We start from the raw sequence: 21,542 nt of genomic DNA, 5'->3' as shown, positions 1-21,542 counted from the left end.
AGCAAATAACATATTCCACACTCATGTCCCCCCATTTTTACAAAAAGGGAAAAATGATTTATTTTATCACATTTTCTCTAGGGCCAATAATGATTATTATAATTATGATGTTCAGTTATATATGCTATAAAATTAATTTTTATTGTTTCTATTTACATAGCTGTAGCTTTTGTGTATATATATATTTTCTAATTATGGTTATTCATCTGTGAATCAATTCATAAAAGTCTCCCTGAAATTCTCTGAAACCTTTTTTAGTTCTTGTTTCTTGTAACACAGAAATATTGAACTGAGTTTTCTCATTCCCAGTTGGTGAGCTCATTCACTCCTATATTATGTATAATTCTTTGAGAAATAATCTCAAATATATATTTTCAGTAATGTTAGATATATTCTCATATGTATGCTTATCTGATTTCTACTTTGGAATCAACTTGAATAAGTGGGTTTTCTTATTACTTACATGTGTTCAGTGTAGAACTAACATTTGTTGGGAAAAGAATCAAGTCTTGGATATGTAGCTTAGGGCCTTTCTTTCACATTTGGAGAAGAGTGTAGCTTGAACCCAAAATTTATTTTTCCTAGAGTAACAATATTTGGGAATGATTAGAACTTGTTTTTTCTATTATTCCCTCCTCTGAGGAGAGTAAAGTAATGACTTCAACAGCCAGCTTCCTCTCCTGTCAGAATCAAAGCCTCTCTTAGAGAAAAATGGGGAGGGAGACACTAGACCTCTCTATTTTAACCTTCCTTTGAGCCATCTCTAAACAGATCTAAGTGGATATACAAAACATTTATGGACAAAACAACATAATTCAGTCCCATGAATCACTCCTACATTAGTACATTGGATTAGCATTCTGAAACTCCTGATAGGCTGAAATAATGGGAAAAATATAACACAACACAATCAGAGAAATAAATATAAAGGCTTGAACTTAGGCTGAACATCTCTTAATTTCTTGCCTAATGTTATTCTTCTTCAGTGCTATAACAGATCCTACAAATTTCTTCATCCTGGAAAACTGTATCAACCTGGAATTTAAACCTCCTCAAAATAACCTTCCCCTAAGGCTCCTGTCTCAGGTGGAAGATGGAGGACTCCTCCAAGAATCTTTACTTAACAAGGAATCTCTGGCCAGCCATCCTATCATTTCCCACTATATGACATTTCTCTGGATATCTTTTCATTCTCCCGTTTTTCATCTGCTTCTTAAGTTCCTTTTATGTGTTTTCTTTTTTTTTATTAGAATTTAAGATTCTGGAGAACTGGGACTTTCTTTTTGATGTACTTGGAGGGAAGTTGGAGGGAAGAGAGAGAATAATTACTTGTTGATTTTTTTGATTGACTAGAGGGAGTGATGTATGTTTTAATGTTTTTGAGGAAAAAAATAGTATTTTTAGTTCACTATAAACTGACTGTGAGTAGAAAACATAATATAAGAAGGCAAAGCAAATAAGGATATTAATTGTGAGACTGAGATGTTTCAGGAGAACATAATAGTATAGAAACAAAATGATGACTTTCACCCTTTTCCACACTCCTTTTCTGTTTAGGCTTACATATTATGAAATATTATTAGAACAATACATAATTTAGTCTGAAGTTATTGTTCACCCCTGAATGAGCAACATTAGGACTTTTTTAAACCATCATTTCATAAGTGATATTCTTTACTGAAATCTTTGTGCACTAGTTTTATTAAAGGCCTAATAATTTTCTGAGAGAAAAATGTGTTTGGAGGATTAAATAGGGTTAGAATAGGACCACTTTACAATAATAAAAGTTATTATCTATTCCCTTAATTGGATCAAATGGTTTAGGAAAATGATTCTCCAAGATACACATATTAAGTGATGACTATTCTGTTTGGTGAATGACAACCTTTAATTTTATCTGTCTATGTAACTATATTTCATTGAGTATGATTTTTTTTTTCTTTTTTTCTTAAACCTTGTAAATTTCACTAAATGGCTTTGGTTGAAAGTTTTGTATGTCCTTTTAAAATTTTCTCTCTTCCTCAGTCTTATCTCTGTCTCTTTCAGCTGTTTTTCTAAAAGTGAGTTGCAAGGTTTAGATATATGTAAACTCCTTTTCTGTTCTCCTAAGTTCACTTAAAACATGATAGATTGTGTTCTAGGCTCTCGCTTTACTCCTTGTGAATATTTGTTTTGATCATGTTTCTTGAAAACATATATTGTTGAACTCTTGCTTCCCAATGCACTCTGCTATCTTCTATTTTATGAATAAATCAATCCTATTCATGTTTGTAGTTATGATTATAAATTTTGTATGGGCCTCCACCTTGCCCTCTTGTATTTTTGTTTCTTTTTGTCTCTGTCTTCTTTATGAAAAAGGTGGTGAGTTTACCTAATGATAGTGTTCTATATTTAAAACAATCTTTTTCCATTCTGTTTTATTCCACTTCTCTTTCCCTTGCTCCATCCCTAATCATAGATTTTGACTCTTTCCCACCTTTGGATAACCTCTAAAGGAGATGAAGATGGGTAACCTATTTCATTAGTAGTCATCTGGAATCCTGTTTGATCACTATATTGCATTTGTGTGATCAACCTTTCTTTTCCAGTTTGAGTGTGTCGGAAGATGTCCTTTACTCACCCAAAAGTTTTGTTCTCTTCATTTGCAACCAGTTGTGCATAGTTCCTCTGCTTCTCATATTTTTTTTTTAGTGTATTCAATTTTCCTTCTTCCATTAAAATTTATAATACAGAATAAAACCACCTAGAGGCCCTACATTTTTCTTATTTTATTCTCTCTGTGACTCTAGAAGACACTTTTAACTGGACATATGTCATCTTTCCCTATTTGAATGTAAGTACTTTATCACTTAATCCCTTTTAATTTCTCATATGCATTTGCTTTTTGCAGGTTTCTGTTGTTTTCTTTGTATTTTTAAAATTCTACTCAGTTTTGATTTTTTCATCATTAATGTTTCAAAATGATCTATTTTATAAAAAATCCATTTTGTAGGATTGTAATAAGTCTTTCATGGGAGGTAACTCTTGGCTATTTTCTTTCTTTCTTTCTTTTTTTCTTTCTTTCTTTTTTCTTTCTTTTATCGTGGCAGGAAAATGGGTTGATCTCCTAGTTCTCCAGAACACCAAGTTAGGGCACACAAAAGGCTGTAATAAGAAAAGGCTTTTATTAAAGAGAGAGATACCAAGCTGTTCTCTTAGTGGACAATGTCAAAGAATTGCCAAAAGACATTTTCTCAGGGCTTACTCTTATATAGAAACAAAACAATTTGGGTTTTACATCCAAAAGGAACATACTTGACATAGGGTGTGGGAAAGGAGTCTTTCCCAGAGAATGTAGGTTTTGCATCCAAAAGGTGCATAATGTGTGGGAACAGTCTTTCCCAGGGAATGCAGATGCTCTTCTGGGCGAGGCTGCATTGTCCTCATCATTTTCTTTCTTCCTTCCTTCCTTCCTTCCTTCCTTCCTTCCTTCCTTCCTTCCTTCCTTCCTTCCTTCCTTCCTTCCTTCCTTCCTTCCTTCCTTCCTTCCTTCCTTCCTTCCTTCCTTCCTGTCTTTCTTTCTGTCTTTCTGTCTTTCTTTCATGGTGTGAAGTCCAAGGTACCTCCCTTGAAGCCTCAGGATCAGTCAAAGTCAGGATAATTAAAAGTCGTTGGTCTTTAGGGGGAGAAGTGAAAGAAGCAGGCAAACTGCCATGAGGCTCACCAGAGGTATGTCCTGGATTCTCAAGTCCAAAGTCACCAATTTCTCTTTTCCTCTTCTTGCTGCAAAGTCACTCTCCAGCCCCTCTCTCATCCTGCCCTCAAATTCTTGTCTATGATTATCTTAAAACCAAACATTTAGTAAGCACCAAACAGTGAGAAGAGCCATTTATCCAAAACATATGCTAATAGAATCATTGTCTTGCAATGAAAAAGTAATTAGCCTTAAGTGCTCAATTGTCTGATTCAAGCATACCTTTTTCAGAGTTTCAGCCCTTTACAAAATGGTATTCTAAGATTATGTTTCTCTTCTATACCACATGCACCATAGTTTTATGTCATTCTGATTGGAATTTAATGACACAAACTTTCCCCCCCCCCCCACTTTATTATTTTTTTCATTATCCTAAAAGCTCTGGATTTTGGTTACGAATTTCCAAGGTGGTTTCAATTTGGAAAGTCTTTCAGAAGAAAACTAGTGGATTATTTCTGTTTTCATTTCACTCATCAGTTGTAATAGATTTGAGCTTTTAAAAAAGTTATTGAAATATAATGTCATATATTGGCTCTGTACTGGTCAGTTGTTTTTAATAGTATACACACATTATATATATGCTATTATGCATAATAGCACACATATATAATAGAATAGCATATAACAATAATATATAATGTTGATAACATGTAATTACATATATATATATATATTAGGAGGACATGTGTGTGTTTGTGTTTGTGTATTTCTTTATGAATTGATATTTAAAGACTGAGAAATGGCAGAAAAATGCCTTACCAAAAACAAAATAAAAAATAAAATTAGTTAATATACAAGGAGATAAAGGAAGGAAATCAAATATTGTACCTATTACAAAGGGGAAAGAGCAAAAGCATTTATTAATTCCCTACTCTGTGTGAGTCATGCTAAAAGCTTTAAAGTTATCTCACTTGAATTTCACAACAATTCTATGAAGTAGATTCTAATATTATCCCTGTTTTACACTTAAGGAAACCGAGATAGGCCTTGGTTAAGTGACTCATCCATGGTCACATAGCTAGTAAGTGTTTGAGACTGGATTTGAATTTAGGTCTCACTCCAGGCTCCAAATTCTATACATTGGACTTGCCTCACAAGAATAAGACACACAAAAATTCAAAGGATAAAATGTTTAAGATTAAAGAAATAGATGAAATAGAACAATAACATTAGAAATGATAAAGAAAAGTAAAGACTGGTTATGTTAAAAGACTAATGAAATGATTAGATTGTTAGCTTATATGACAAAAATAGAGAGAAAATTAAATTACTGAAATTAAAAGTAGACAAGGTAAAATGACTTGAAGAAGAAAGAATGATCAGAATCTACCACACACACAGTTATATTCTAACAAAACTGATACTTTAAAGTTAGTATGTAACTATCTAAAGAGTACAGAATGGCCTAATTAATAGACCATGAATTCTTAAACAATTCCATTTCAGAAAAAAAGAAGAGATGATACCACCTTGGAGATATTTGCAAGCAAATTTTTGTCAAATCTTCAAAGGGTAATTCATATTTATGTTACATAGATTGGTTTCAAAAATTGAGAAAGGAAATACTTTATCAAACTCTTTTGATTAGATAAATTGTCAATGTTTTAAGACTTGTAAGAAGTTACACTTTTACATTGTTTCTGGAGTGCAAAATGGTCAAATATTCTGGAAAGCCATTTGGAATTTTGCTAAAAAAAAAAAGCTAGCTAAAAATATAACACTAAGAGGTTAAAGAGAGAAATAAAGGTCTCATAAACATTGCATTATTTATAGAAGTACTTTTGTGACAGCAGGGTATTATAAAAAAAATGACCTTGTGAGAGAGAGTGGCTAAACAAATTGTGGTTCATGTCAAATATCAGTAATAATGAAAGATAGAAGACTTGTCTGAGTTGATTGGAATAAACTAAGTAGAATCAGCAAATAAAATATACACAATGATCATAATATTGTAAATGGTTAAAAAACAACAAGGTAAAACTGAATTGAGTTGCTTGGGTTAGTTTTAACTTTTGTTGCCAGGAAAGGCTTACTAGGGTTTGAACTGCAATTTTCTGATTTCAATTATTGTACTTTCTCTACTTTACTATTCTTTAACTTATCTACATGAGAGTATTTGTGCTTCTCTTTATCACAAAGTTGTGATATTGAATAGCATTGAAATTTAATTTCTTCTGATGATGATATTTGTTCTAGAGATTGATATTACTCAATATTGATAAATACAAAATTATATGGTTTTATCAGACATGTAACTCAACTTGTTAAAATTTGAAATGATTTTAAGTCTTTTAAAATTATTATAATATCTTCTTTGAAGTAGAGATAAAGCTGAAGGAAACAAGTGACAGATATTGAACAATGAATAAGATTTCCTCTGGTACAAGAAAGACCTGGGTTCAGATCCAATCTCTGACATACTGATATTTTGACATTGGACAACTCATTTAGACTCTCAATTCTTTAAATGACTTCTAAGATTCTAACTTTCTTCTTCTTCTTCTTCTTCTTCTTCTTCTTCTTCCTCCTCCTCTTCTTCTTCTTCTTCTTCTTCTTCCTTCTTCTTCTTCTTCTTCTTCTTCTTCTTCTTCTTCTTCTTCTTCTTCTTCTTCTTCTTCTTCTTCTTCTTCTTCTTCTTCTTCTTCTTCTTCTTCTTCTTCTTTTCTCTCTCTCTCTCTCTCTCTCTCTTTCTCTCTCTCTCTCAGCAATTTGGGCTAAGTTATTTGTCCAGGGTCACACAGACAGGAAGTGTTAAGTGTCTGAGGCCACATTTGAACTCAAGTCTTCCTGACTTCAGGATTGGGGCTCTGTCCACTACACCAACTAGCTGCCCCACTAAGATTCTAATTTGCAGAGCTTTCATTGATAAAGAGAATTTTCTTATTTAGGTATTCCCTGTACCAATAAAATCACAGGCTTTGTCTCAAATCTCAAATGTACAAAATATAATGTTAAATTAAGAGAAACACTAAGATAAATTAGGAATGATTCTTCCCTCAAAAAATTTAGACTTTGACCTTTCTGTAAATGGGACATATCTTTTCAAGTACATTTTCCTTTGAGCTCCATAAGGGCAGAGCCTGCATGCTATTTAAATTTTGTCACTCCCTTAAGCAATTAGCTCAGAGTTCTACACATAGTTGGCACTTTAATAAATGTTTGTTGAATGAATGCCTTTGCTTGTATGACATACATATTCATGACATTCAGACCATCTGTCTTTATGATAGTCTGCTTGTATTCTAGTGTGGACATGTTTATCAACAAGGTGCTGATGTACCCCTCTCAGAAAGTAAAGAAGATACAAAGAGACAGAAACAAGAAAGAAATAGGTGGATGATGGAGAATGATTGTCTAGTCCAAACCAATGTTTCTTCATTGTTGGAGAGAACATACAAATTGATAAGATTAGAGATTCATTTCAGTATTTTAATATCCTTAGGGTTTACCATGGTATCTTGCATATAATTATAACAGATGGAAGATCCCTGGAGTTGTCCTTCCTGGTAGGTTATACTGAGCATATACAGATCTTTTCTACCAGATGTTAATCTAACATGTGGAACTTTGGAAGTCTGTTTCTAGATATCCATGACTAAAGTACTGGTTCTTTGTTTAATGACAGAAAGTCTTCTAATTGCCTTATCTCTCACCTTTGTTTTTCTGCCTGGTGATATGAGACTAGGACAGATGTTAGATGCCAAATGGGGAATTAGTCAACATCTGACTAATATGTGTCTGTGAGAACATAGCACTTCTTTCTTACATATTTATTCTTTCCTGATTTTGAATTATCATTATAAGGGGGAAATTCTCAGTTGACCATGTCTGTTCTTGGTCCAAAGATCTCATCAAAAGTACCACTGCTTATTGGGAGTGGTAGCAATGACTATCAGAATTGTTCTATGATATAGGAAGCTATCTTTAGATAGATAAAAATATAGTTATTCAAAGATGTTGTGGTGGTTGTTGAATTGTGACCTGATATGACAACAAAGAAGTATCAGTGAGGACTCTAGAAAGAAAACAAAACTTGAAGCCCAGCAGAGAGGTTTATCCAAAAGGAACTTCTGGAAGATTACATGAAGAAGGAAAAAAAGGGGTCAAAAGTCCAGAGATACTTTTTTGCTACACATATTTACCATTAATTTGCTTTACTACCATTGGACTTTAAGTGTGGGCTCAAGGACTTTTGTCTGAAATGTGTCCTTATTTGTGCTTAGAGTTCTTAATAATTGTTCTTTCTTTGTATTTAAGTACCTCCTTTTAAAAAATGAATAGAATTAACTAGTTAATTGATCACTGAGGCTGACCAATGAGGTCTTCAGAATTATAGTACTAGAAACCACAACTTTAAGGGTTATCTTTAGAACCCTGAGAAATAGTTGTCCTCTCAGTATCTCAGTCTACCATATTGAATATGAATCCAGCTAATGTGCTACAAAGTATTAGTTGAAGAAAAGTTTGTTTAATTATATTTACTAAAAGTTCTTCTTTTTTCAATATGTCAGTGGAACTATGACTTTAGTGATGGAGTCACATTTAGATGTGAGGGACATCATGCATCATTTAGTAGAGAAGTATCAAACTTATCAACTGCATGCCTCTGGGAATATGGCCTACATCAATTAAAATGTAATTTAGAAATGTTTAAGAAAATAAACAAAAATACAATATAACCTAGAAAATATTAGTGTGTGGTTTTCCATGTCAATATGTGGCCTTCACTCAATATGAGGATTTCTGGAAACCCAGCAGTAAATCACTGTTACTTTCCTATATTCACTTTCAAGTGAACATAAAAGAGCATCTAAAACAAATTCTGTAACAGCAGAACCAACAAAAACACAAGGTGAAACAATTTTTTATCCCAAGATATTTGGAAGGTGATCAGGAAAGATCTGTTTCACTTGGGCAAAAGAGAGTATCCTCCAGGACAGGAGACATTCATAGAAAGCTATCAAACAAGCTCCACCTGCAAACCAGTAACAGCTTTAGAGCCTTCATGAGATAAAGCAGGTAAATGCAAATTCCACAGACCTTAGTATAGCCACAGGAATGTACAGACTTCAGTGATCAAACAACTGTGTGCTAGCCCAAGGAAATACAGAAATCCAGCATTATCACATGCCAGACACCTGCACTTGAACCCCCTTACCACATAAGCTATCAAGCAGCAGTGGTAGCAACCACCCTTACTTTACCCTTTTAGTACAGCAATAGAGAAGTGTGTCCCCCATGAGCCTCAGGACAGCATCAGTGCAGCACCAATTAAAAAGTCAGAATCTGAAGAATTTGGCATGAGAAGTTTGAGACAGTGTCCCTTCTACCTCATGAGCAGAGCTCAAATTTAAAAGAAAGGGAATAGGCCAAAAAAGAGAACAAAACAATACAAAAGAATCTGAATATAAAAAATTATAATGAGAGGGAAGATCAAGTCACAAGCTCAAAGTCAAAGTCAAAACACCTGTGAGAAAAATTCCAAAGAAAAATGGAAAGTGGTCTCAAACTCAGAAAGAACTCACTAAAGAGCTCAAAATGGAGTTTATAATACACACACACACACACACACAACACACACACACACACATGTAATAGAAAGAGAAGGAAATTTAAGGAAAAGAAGGAGAGTGATAGAGGAAATTTATGAAAAAAAAGGCTCAACAGCTTGGGAAAGAGAGAAAACAGTACAATGGCCAAATGTAAAAAGAAGTATAATAGCTAACTGAGGAAAAGAAATCATTAAAAGTTAGAATTGGGTCTGTGAAGCTAATGACTCTTTCAGACAAAAAGAATAAATCAAATTCAAAAGAATGAACAAAAAAGGAAATAAAATATCTCATTAGAAAAACAACTTACCAAGAAAAGAAATCTTAGAGACATAATGAGAAAATTACTATATTATCTGAAAGCCATAAATAAGAAGAGGACCGGATAACATATTTCAAGAAATTATCAAGCAAAACTGCTCTGATAGACTGGAACCAGAGGGCAAAATAGGCATCAACTGATCATTTCAGGAAAAGGTTTTCCAAATAAAAACTCTAAGGAAGATCATAGCCAAATTTCAGAAGTATCAGATGAACAATACTGCAAGTGGCCAGAAAGAAACAATTCAAATATTGGGGAGCCACAATCAGAATTATACAGGACTTTAGCAACTGGAAATTAAAGGACCAGAGGTCATGAACATGATATTTTGGAAGACAAAGGAACTAGAATTGCAACCAAGAATCACCTATCCAACTAAATTAAGCAAAATACTTCAAGAGAAAAATGCTTATTCAATGAAATAGAAATTTCAAACTTTCATAAAGATCACTATTGGAAAAAAAAAGATCTCCAATATTAAGACAGAAGAGAAGCAAGAGAAGATAAAAAGGTGGGGGAGAACCACAAGAGATTCAATAGAGCTAAACTGTTTACATCAACATGGGAAGATTTTATTTATAATTCTTAAAATTATATCACTAATTGTACAACTAGAAAGAATATATATTGTGTATACATATATATATTCAACACACATATGTGATATAAATGTATATATATATATATATATATATATATATATATATATATATATATATATATATATGAGAGAGAAAGAGAGAGTGAAACAAAGACAGAAACAGAGAGACAGAGATAGAGAGAGACAGAGAGACAGGGACAGAGAGAGAGAGAGAGAGAGAGAGAGAGAGAGAGAGAGAGAGAGAGAGACAGATAGACAGACAGACAGAGAGGAAGAGGGAGAGAAATTTATGGATCTATGGTGAATTTGAGGCAATGACAAAAAAATAAGAGATAAGAGGAGCAGAAGAAAAGGGAGGTAGAATGGAATAAATTATTTCACATAAAGAGGTAAGAAAGACCTAGTACAGTGGAGAGGATGGAAGAGTAAGGGATGAGCATCACTTGAACATTAATCACATCTATAATGGCTGAAAGGGGGAATAATGTACCCAATCAGTTGAATGAAACAATCTATGTTACTCAACAGGGAAGTAAGAGGGAAGATTAAATAATAGTGTGAAGGGGACCGACAGAAGAAATAGCATATCAAGGAAATGATAGCAGAAACAAAACATTGGTGAGGAGGGAAAGGATGAAATGAGAGAGGGATGAAACAGGAGGAAAAATAGGATAAAGGGAAAGTGAAAGAGATGAACTCACTCATAAAATGGAAGCAGATCGAATTATCAAAAACCACAAACCCACAATATATATTATTTCTAAGAAACACATTTGAAGTAGAGAGACACATGCAAAATAAAGGTAAGGAACTGAAGAAGAATCTATTATGCTTCAGCTGAAGTGGGAAAAAAAGGTGAGTGATCCTGATTTCATATAAAACAAAAGCAGAAATAGACCTAATTAGTTTAGATAAGGAAGGAAAGTACATCTTGCTAAAAGGTACCATAGACAAATGAATGATAGCAATACTAAACATTTGTGCACCCTATGACATAGCACTCAAATTCTTAAGGGAGAAGTTAAATAAGTTTACATGAAAAAATAGCCAAACTATTCTAGTAGGAGACTTCAATAGACCCCTTTCAGATTTTGATAAATCCAATAAAAATTAACAAGAAATCAAAAAGGTAAATTGAATATTAAAAACAAAAAGTTAGCTATGACATATAGCCTTTGCTCAGCAGCACATGAAACTACATAAAATTGACCATGTTGGTTGGGACATAATAATCAAATATAGAAAGGGACAAATATTAAATGTATTCTTTTCTTGTCAAAACACATGGAAAGACAAATTGAAAAAAAAACAATAGGAAACTAAATAATATAATATAAAAATAAGTGGAGCAACAAACAAATCACAGAAAAAAACAGTGATTTTATTAAAGAGAATGACAATATACCAAAACTTATGGAAACATTATTTCTCTAAATTCTTATATTAACAAAATAGAGAAAAAGCAGAATAATAAATTGAGCATTAATTAAAAAAAACCTAGAAAAAAAGAACAAATTAAAAACTCTCAATTGAGAATCAATTTGGAAATCCTGAAAGTCAAGTTAGGATTAACAAAACTGAAAATTAAAAATACTAAAAATTGGTTTCATGGGAGAAAAACAATATGATAGATCAGCCACTAGTTGATTAAAAAAAAAAAAAGAAAACCAAATATCCAGCATCATAAATGGAAAAGGGTGAGATCCACAGCAATGAAGATAAAATTAAAGCAATCATTAGAAAATTTTTTCCCAATTTTAAGTCAATAAATCTGATAGTCTGAATGAAATTAAGGAATATTTATGAAAATATAATTTACCTAGATCAGCAGAAAAAGACATAGAATGTTTAAATAACCCCATTTTAGAAAAAAAATGGAATGAGCTCTCTGCAAAAAAAATTTTTTTCTGGGCAAGTTGGATTCACAAGAGAATTCTACAAAACATTCAAAGAACAATTAATTCCAATACTCTATAAATTATTTGGAAAATAGATAAAGAAGGAGTCCCAATGAGGAAACGAAGCTATCTCTCTTTGTAGATGACATGCTGATATACTTAGAGAAACCAAGAGAATAAACTAAAAAATTACCTGAAATGATTATAACTTTAGCAAAGTTGAAGAATATAATATAAACTTAAACAAATCATCAGCATATCTTTATATGATTAATGAAGTCCAACATCAAGAGATAGAGATATTTCATTTAAAATAACTGTAAGCAACATAAAGTATTTGGAGTTTGCCTACACCGATTCAAAACCAGGAACTATACAACACAATTTCAAAACACTTTTCACACAAATAAAGCCAGACGTAAACAACTGGAAAAACATTAATTGCTCATTGATAGTCTGAGTCCAATATAATAAAAATGGCAATTCTGCTTTAACTAATTTACTTATTCAATGCCACAATGCTCAAACTATCAAAATATTTATTTGTTGGAGCAGAAAAAATAACAACACAATCCATCTGAAAGAACAAAATGTAAAGAATATTAAAGGAATTAATGAAAGAAGTACAAAGGGAAGTAACCTAATCATACCAGATCTTTAATAATATTTATACTGCATTAATTATCCAAAACTATCTGATACTGGTTAAGAAATAGAGTCTAGATCAATGGAATAGATTAGATACTCAAGACATAGTGGTAAATAACCATAGTAGCCTACTGTTTGATAACCCTAAAGACTCCAATCTTTGGAATAAGAAATGATTATTTGATTTATATATATAAATATATTATATTTATATTATATTATATATTATATATACAAGCTAAATATAGATCAACATCTCACACCATGTACCAATATAAAGTCAAAATTTTGCATAATTTAAACATAAAAGATGACAATATAAGTAAATTAGAAGATCAAGGAATAGTCTATCTGTTAGATCTATTGAAAAGCTTATATATAATCCATGGCATTATAAAATGCAAAATGGTTAATTTTGATTACATTAAATTAAAAGCTTTTTGTACAAACAAGACCTGTGTAGCCATGATTAGAAGGAAAGCAAAACACTAGGGAAAAAATCCTTATAGCAAGTGTTTCTGGTAAAAGTCCAATTTCTCAAATATATAGAGAATTGAGTCAAATTTATAGGAACAAAAGCCATTCCTCAATTGATTAATAGTCAAAGGATAGGAACAGATAGTTTTCAGATGAAGAAATCAAAGCTATGTATAAACATATGAAGGAGTGCTCTAAATCACTTTTGATTAGAGAAATGCAAATTTAAAAAAAAATCTGAGGTATCATCTCACATCTTCAGATTGACTAGCATGGCAAAAAATGGAAATGATAAAGATTGGAGAGGATATAAGAAAATCCATACATTAATGTACTATTAGTAGAGTGGCGAACTGATCCAACTATTCTGGAGAAGATCCAACCATTCTGGAGAACAATTTAGAATTATTCCCAAAGGTAACCAAACTTTGCATGCCCTTTTATCCAGCAATACCACTACTAAGAATATATCCCAAAGAGATGGTTAAAAAGGGGAAACTACTTACACATGCAAAAAGTATTTGAAGCCATTCTTTTTGTAGTGCAAAATATTGGCAAATTTGTAGTACAAAATTGGTAAAAAAAAATTGGCATTTGTCCATCATTTGGGGAGTGGATGAATAAAGTGTGGTATTTGAATGCAATGAAATATTATTATGCAATAAGAATTGATGAACAGACAGGTTCAGAAAATTCTGGAAAGACTTCTATGAATTGATGCAAAGTGAAAAGGGCAGAACCAAGAAAACACAGTATCAGTAGCATTATATGATGATCAACTATCATTTACTCAGCTCATTTTAGCAACACAATGATAAAAGACAAATGTAAAGGACTTACAAAGAAAAATATTGTCTATATACAGATAAAGAACTAATTGATATTGAATACACATCAAAGCATACTTTTTTCACTTATTTTATTCTTTTTTATATTTTTCCCTTTTGATCTGTTTTCTTTTTTATATCTTTCTAAATGGAAATATATTTTACATGACAGCACATGTATAATCTACATCAAATTATCTGCCATTTCAAAAGGAGGATGGGAGGGAAGGAGGGAGAAAAGTTGAGAACTCCTAATCTTGTAAAAATAAATGCTAAAAAATTCTTGACATATAATTGGGGAAAATACTATTAAAAGCAAAAAAAAAATTATGAAAAAATATGGCCTTCAAGGATCCTATCTCTATTTGAGTTTGACCCCACTGATAGTCCATTTCTCTCTTTTGTCACATAAGAAGATTGATATCTCAGGAAATTTGCTCAAAGCCACATACAATTTCCAGAGGTGAAACTTGGTCCTAGTTCATCTGACTCTCAAGTCAATATTCTTTCCACACCTTACTGAGTACCCCTTTCATTATAAATTGGAACCATCCATGACTTCTTGTCCACTGTGATTCTTGTTCATATTTTCTCTTTGATCCTCCATAGAAGATCAATGTATTACAGATTTTTCTCTAGAAATCTGTTTATATTTTGTCAGTATAAGTCAAGATACTATAGCTCTCAGTCTCTATTCTTTAAAATAAGTTATGTTCAAATATTTCTATGAATATGCATGTTTCCTGGGCCTGACCATTTGCTCAACCAAAGCAGAGGTTACTGAGGAATTAGAAGAATTTTAAAAAGTCCAATATAATGGTTGCCCTTCATTTGATTCCCTCCTTTTAGATCATTTTCAGATGCCATTTCTGTGGACCATGTAGAAGTTTATGAGGGAAAGTGAATTTTTCATTCCAGTATGACCTATCATTCATTATTCTGAATCACTATGATTTGTTATCCAGTCATTTCTGACTCTCTACGACCCCATTTGGGGAATTCTTGGCAAAGATCCCACAATGTTTTTGCCATTTTCTACTCCAACTCATTTTACAGAAAAACAGGAAGTGACTTTCTTAGAATCACAGTAGCAAATGTCTGAAGTTATATTTGAACTCAGGAAGATAAGTCTTTCTGATCTGAGGTTCCACATATTATTTGTTGTGTAATCTACCTACCTCTTATGATAAGCTATTGAGCAAGAAATTCATGGATAGACTAAAAGGAACCCTCAGTTTTATCTCTTCCTTTTTTGCTTTCTATATTAAATACTGTTTGGATTTACATTCTAAAAGTGTGGTGGATTAATAGATGGAATCTTTATTTCCCCAGTTAGCCTAATAAAACTGTGAATATATCCTACATAGGCAAATTCACACCTTGATAAGAAACATCTTTCTTTTTTTGAATTTTCTTCCCCAATTAGAGAACCAAACAGACACTCGAGACAGAAGAGTTCAAGTAACCCTGTAAGTTTTAGAAGGTAATAAATTCCTGGTAAGCAGGTAGGTAATAACAGGATGGCACTTAAAGAGAAGAATGTCAACAAGAGAGTGGAACATAGTGAGAAAATCATGACTGGATAATCCTTGGCATTTGACTGGACCACATTTGGTAGGTGAAACAGGAAATGGCTAACCAATAGAATTGACAAACTATACCATGCTTTGATGATGTTTACTATAAACTTCCCAGTAAATTATAAGCAGAGTAGAGTTTCTGACCCTTTTAAAATTGTTCTCTTAAAGCACATTATGTTTTTCTATGTTTATGCTTACATTCTATATGGGAATTCAAAGGTCCACACAGCATTCAAATCAATAAAGTTTTTATTAATCATTTTGGACCAAGCACTTTTCTCAGTGCTAAGTTCTTTACCTAATTCACTGGAGACAATCTAGGCTGGTGCCAATAATGGAATCATCCTCAGTGCGGCTAACTAGTAAATGCAGTTATCCCTTCCACATTGTGACTTTCTCCATTGTGGTTTTGATATAATAAAGGTTAGCATAAGAAATTAAGTGGGAATTTTTGGGAGTTTTGTGGAAGCCAGAGATGAGAAGGCAAAACCAGCAGAAAAAAGTTTAGAAGCTCAGAAATGTATAGATTATGTATATAGTATTGTATAATACCTACCCAGATTTTACAACAAGGTTATAAATATCCCATAACAGAAAAAGAAAAAAAAAAGAAAAATTCAGACTTCTCTAGTACAAAGGGAGGGCCAATTTTTTAATGAGGATTTTCCAGATTGCAAGAGCAATCCCCAAACCCTTACAATGCGGAAGGGATAATTTCATTAGGATTAAGACCTCATTTCCCTTCTTGAGAAGGTAGATACTTCCAAAGAAATTATCACTATACATACAAGCAGTTGTAGGTAGGACAAGGTTAGGCACATGTTGCCAGGACCTGTAGTCTGAAGTGAGTGGTACCTATTATCATTGTCCTAAACAAACATGGGTAGTCTTTCTTTCTTTTAGATCTGAAATTCTGTAAGGATGTACATGCAACCATGTATTAAATGACATTGGATTCTACCTTATACAGTTCTGAAGATATTACTGATAAGTACCCAACAAGGATAACTACTATGAACTCACATTTAAAATACACACAAATAAATACCATAGTTGGAGTTAGTTTCCCGATGTGAAACTATAGAGTAATACAGATACAGCTGCTTGCCTCCCTATTTTGGTAGCCAGAAATAACCAGATGGTTTAAAAAGATACATAGTTAGAGCAAAATACAGAAATAGGAAGTCATGAAGCAGAAATTCTGTCATTTAAGCAACAGTGATTTTCTCATTTGGGAAACCTGGCTGCCTGATACCACCACTTATGCACTTAAGCAGTTTACATGTGAAACATGGCAAAAATAGTCCAAGCAAGGTTGGTAATTCGCAAATTTTGCAATGCATAATTACATCTTAAAAATCTCGGAAGCAGACGCTCTGCAGTAAAAAGCAAACACTTAGATGCAGTGGAACCCAATTATGTGATAATTATTACCTAAGCTCATTATGGTTTCAGGAGGGGTTTCATGAACTTGTTCTGTAGCTAACAGGTCAGGCAAAATGCAAACGAGCCACACATTTGAAAGCTTGTGATGGAAAGGAAATACTCCCTGCACTGGGAGTAAGTAATAGTCTCTAATTTGGCTTTTAAAAATAATCCTCAGCAAGAATCATCCTCATTACAATAATGACTTGTTTATTCTGCACAACTTGCTTGCAATAACAGAACCCTCTTTGAATTGGATTTTAGCAGCAAATCGAAACAGGCAAAAAGGAAGAGCTGTTGTGGGCTGTCACTTGTAAGTTGCCTAATTAGAATGTATCCATATGCATTTTGGAAATAACCATTCAAACCATCTCCTCAAATCTTTTAATTTCTGATTTTTGTCATGGGATTTTAAAATCATGGGTAGTCCTTATGGCTGTTATTCCAAAGATATCATTATAAGCTAATGCCTAATGAGGATATCTATAGAAAGGGATAGGTGGAGGGAGAGGGGAAGCTTTGTCTGTACAGTCCCATTCCAGGCTGCAGCCCTTAAGCATTTATTAACTGTATTTGTGTTAGGACATGAAGATTCTAATACTCTGTTCATAGCATCTGCAATGTGCACTTTTCATGGTTTTACTTAGCCCTTGAGTTTTTACAGTAATTTAACTGATCAGATTTTTCTGCCCACTTTTCTTAGATATGTTTCAAGGTCACTCCCATTTTCCCTTTTGATATTTCTTATCTCTAATTAGATATTATCAAGTGGAAATATCAAAATCAAGATTAATTTATAATTTTAACACCACATTTTTGTTGATTGATAGCTAAAATATAGACTCAACTAAGATCCTATTCAGATGCCTCATTTTTGATGTACTGTTGATTCTTGTTTCTGAAAGGCTATGATACTAGAAAACAAAATCTATAATGCCCCACCAAATTGGAAAAGCTTTGTCTAAGATCCTGATGAATTACTATAAGTCTGTATAGACCATATATGTTTATTACAAACATACAGTCTAAATTATAAATAATCTATACAGACTATAAGTTTATATATTTAAATTTATATTATGTAAAAACTACTAAAATTAATGATAATATAGATTTTAAAAATATTTATAGAAGAAAATAATGCTCTAGTCTGTATTTTAGACAGAATTGGAAAAATATCATTTTTTTTTCATTTTTTTTCCTAGTATCTAGCACAGTAAATGTACTCTGGGTTTTAAGTATAAACCTTCTGAAAATTTTTTTATTAATTTTAGGTAACTTTAACACAGGCACTTTTCAATTTAGAGAAATGTCCAAACTGTCAGCGTCCCCTGATGCCACTGAAGACATCTCTTGTACCCACTGAAGACATCTCTTGTACCAGTAATTTCTTTTCTTTTCTTTTTTTTTTTTTTTGCTGAGGCAATTGGGGTTAAGTGACTTGCCCAGGGTCACACAGCTAGACAGTGTCTGAGACCAGATTTGAACTCGGGTCCTCCTGACTTCAGGGCTGGTGCTCTATCCACTGCGCCACCTAGCTGCCCCAAGCCAGTAATTTCAAAGATACATTTCACAGAGTTCCTGGATGAGGATTTTTTGGGATCTTTTTCAGTTTTTAGAAAGTGATACTTTGAAAATATGACAACAAAAGTACTAATAAGTGAGCAGCTCAAAGCCATATTCTCTCTTCTCCTACCTTGGTCAATGAGGAGCAATAACATAGCATAGTTACAGACCTCAGGATAAAAGTTGAATTCATAGTTTGTTTCATTGAACAACAAAAAACGTTATTACTATTGTTAATAACATCTATAACGGTCTTGTTAATTTATTTTGCTAAAATTATTCAATGATGTTTTTGCCACTATTTTCAAAGGTTGCCTTTTGCAGCTAACTAAAGGTACACCTAAACAATATTTCCATTAATTAAGAAGGCAGCACGGAAGTGGCAAATTTCTCTCATTTGGATCACTTGAATTCCTTTAGGATATAGAGAAAGGAAATGTTCTTAACTACAATTTTTTTATTATCCACTGACTCCTTCTTTGCTGCCTATAAAAATAATGCCCAAGTTATACTCATTTGTAAAAGCAAAACAACAATAGCAACTTCTGTTTTTTTCCTAAATTCGCCATAAATTATCTCTTAGTTTTCTATTTTACAGAAAAATTCCTGGAAGGGGGGGCGGTTTTACACTCTGTATTTCCCTTTACTTCTTCCTTTCTCAACTCTTTGAAATTCTTAACTCTGAAAATTGAGAATTGACTTTTCATAGGTTAGCACTGAACTCTTTTTAAATATATAATTTTAATGTTCCTTTTTTTAAAATGAATTTTACTCCTACTCCACTTACTGAGAAATGAGCAATGTGATATCTATTATGCATGTGAAATCATGTTAAAAATCATTTCCATAGTAGCCACATCAAAAAAAGGATGAAAAAATAAAGAAACTGAAAAATTGGACTTCTGGCCAAGATGATGGAGATGACAAAAAATATCTATTTAAGCTCCGTCTTTATTCTCAGTATACTTTATTTCATGACAAGGCCTCAGAATTAGTGCTTGACTGAAAAAAAACCCACAAATAATTAGCAACAGAAGACATCCTCGACATTCACTAGAAAAGGTCTGTTTTTGCTCGTGGGTGGGAATGGTTAGATCAGGTGCAGATTGAGGGCAGGCAGAGAGAGCACAGCAGGCAGCAAGAGGATGGAAGGGAACTCACACTAAGTTGACCTGAGAGGGGTGGGGTGTGATCTCAGCCATTTCTGTGGGGAGAACTTTACCACAGTGTGACTACTTTGCCCTGGTAGCAAACCAGTAGATCAGCTATAAGCACAGAGGGTAAAGACTATAACCCTGAAAAGCGAGGGTCTTTTGGGACCTGGCCACACCCACCTGGAGTGTCTCAGCAGGCTTTCAGAGTCTCAGAATGCAGATGCAGTTCAGCCATTGCTGTCCTGCTAGTACCTCACTGTTGCCCCCCTGCAGTCTCTAGAGAAAGCTTGGTAATATCATACAGTGCCGACCCTGTCCTTTCCACCCCCACCAAAAAAAAAAAAGGCAGACTGCATTTTTTTTTGTTAGTTTGTTTTCTTTGATTCTTCTTTGACAAAATGAGCAAAAAATTAAAAGACTCCAACTATTGATAGCTTCTATATGGATAGAGAGCAGACTTTAAACCCTGAGGAGACTAAAAACAGACTGTCTCCAGATGAATCCACAAAAGGGGACATAATCTGGTCCTCAACACACAAGATTCTCATGGAAGAAATTAAAAAGGGTCTCACAAGAGAGCTAGAAGAAAAATGGGAAAAGGAAAAGGAAGCTTGGCAAGAGGGTCTGGATAAGTCATCCCACTCATTTGAAGTTAGATTGAATAAAGAAATGAAATCCTTGAAAAACAGAATTAGTTAATTGGAAAAGGTAAACAAATCCAAGGAAAACAGAATTAGTGAACTGGAAAAAGAAATAGCTCTCTAAAAAGTAAAATTGGCTAAATGGAAAAAAATTCCACAGAACAAAACAATTCACTTAAAATCTCAATTGGATAATTAGAAAAAGAAATAAAAAAGTGAATGAAGAAAATAACTCATTAAAAATCAGAATTAAACAAATGGAATTGAATGACTCAAGGAGACACCAATAATCAGTCAAGCAAAACCAAAAAAAGGATGAAACAATGGAAAAAATGTCAAATACCTTCTTGGGAAAACAACAGACATGGAAAATAGATCTAGGAGAGTTAATCTGAGAATTATTGGACTTCCTGAAAAATATGATAGAAAAAAAGAGCCTGGACACTATTTTTCCAGGAAATTATTAAAGAGAACTGCCCAGATGTTATAGACATAGAGGGTAAAATAGACATTGAAAAAATTCATCAATACTTAGTGAAAGGGACCCTAAAATCAAAAACTCCAAGAAATATCGTGGATAATTCCAGAACTATTAGACCAAGGAAAAAATACTACAAGCTGCTAGAAATAAATTAATTCAAATATAGAGGAGCCACAATAAGGATTATTCAAGATCTAGCCACATCCACATTAAAGGATGAAAGGGTCTGGAATCTGGTATTCTGAGAGGCTAAGGAACTTGGTATGTAGCCAAAACTAACTTACCCCATCAAAACAAGCATTTTTTTTTGTCCATTTAAAAGATGGACATTTAATGAAATAAGTGGATTTCATCTATTTCTGATGGAAAAAAAAACAGAACTAAACAAAAAGTTTGATCTCCAAATATAGGACTCAAGAGAAACCTAAAAAGGTAAAAAGAAATCTTGGGAACAATATTTCTGCTATAAATATATATAAAGAATACATGTATACCTTGTTCTAGAAACTAGAGGTGGAAAGGAAATTGTACCAGAAAAAGGGAAAAGTGGGGGTACTACATCTCACAAAGAGGCGTAGGAAACCTATTATATCTGAGAGAAAGAATGGAGGGGGATGAATCTAGTGTGTATCTTACTGCC

Source organism: Antechinus flavipes, chromosome 6 (genome assembly GCF_016432865.1).
Source record: "Antechinus flavipes isolate AdamAnt ecotype Samford, QLD, Australia chromosome 6, AdamAnt_v2, whole genome shotgun sequence".
NCBI classification, from domain to species: domain Eukaryota; kingdom Metazoa; phylum Chordata; class Mammalia; order Dasyuromorphia; family Dasyuridae; genus Antechinus; species Antechinus flavipes.
The sequence above is the reverse complement of the archived record's forward strand: the minus strand, read 5'-3'. Positions refer to the sequence as shown.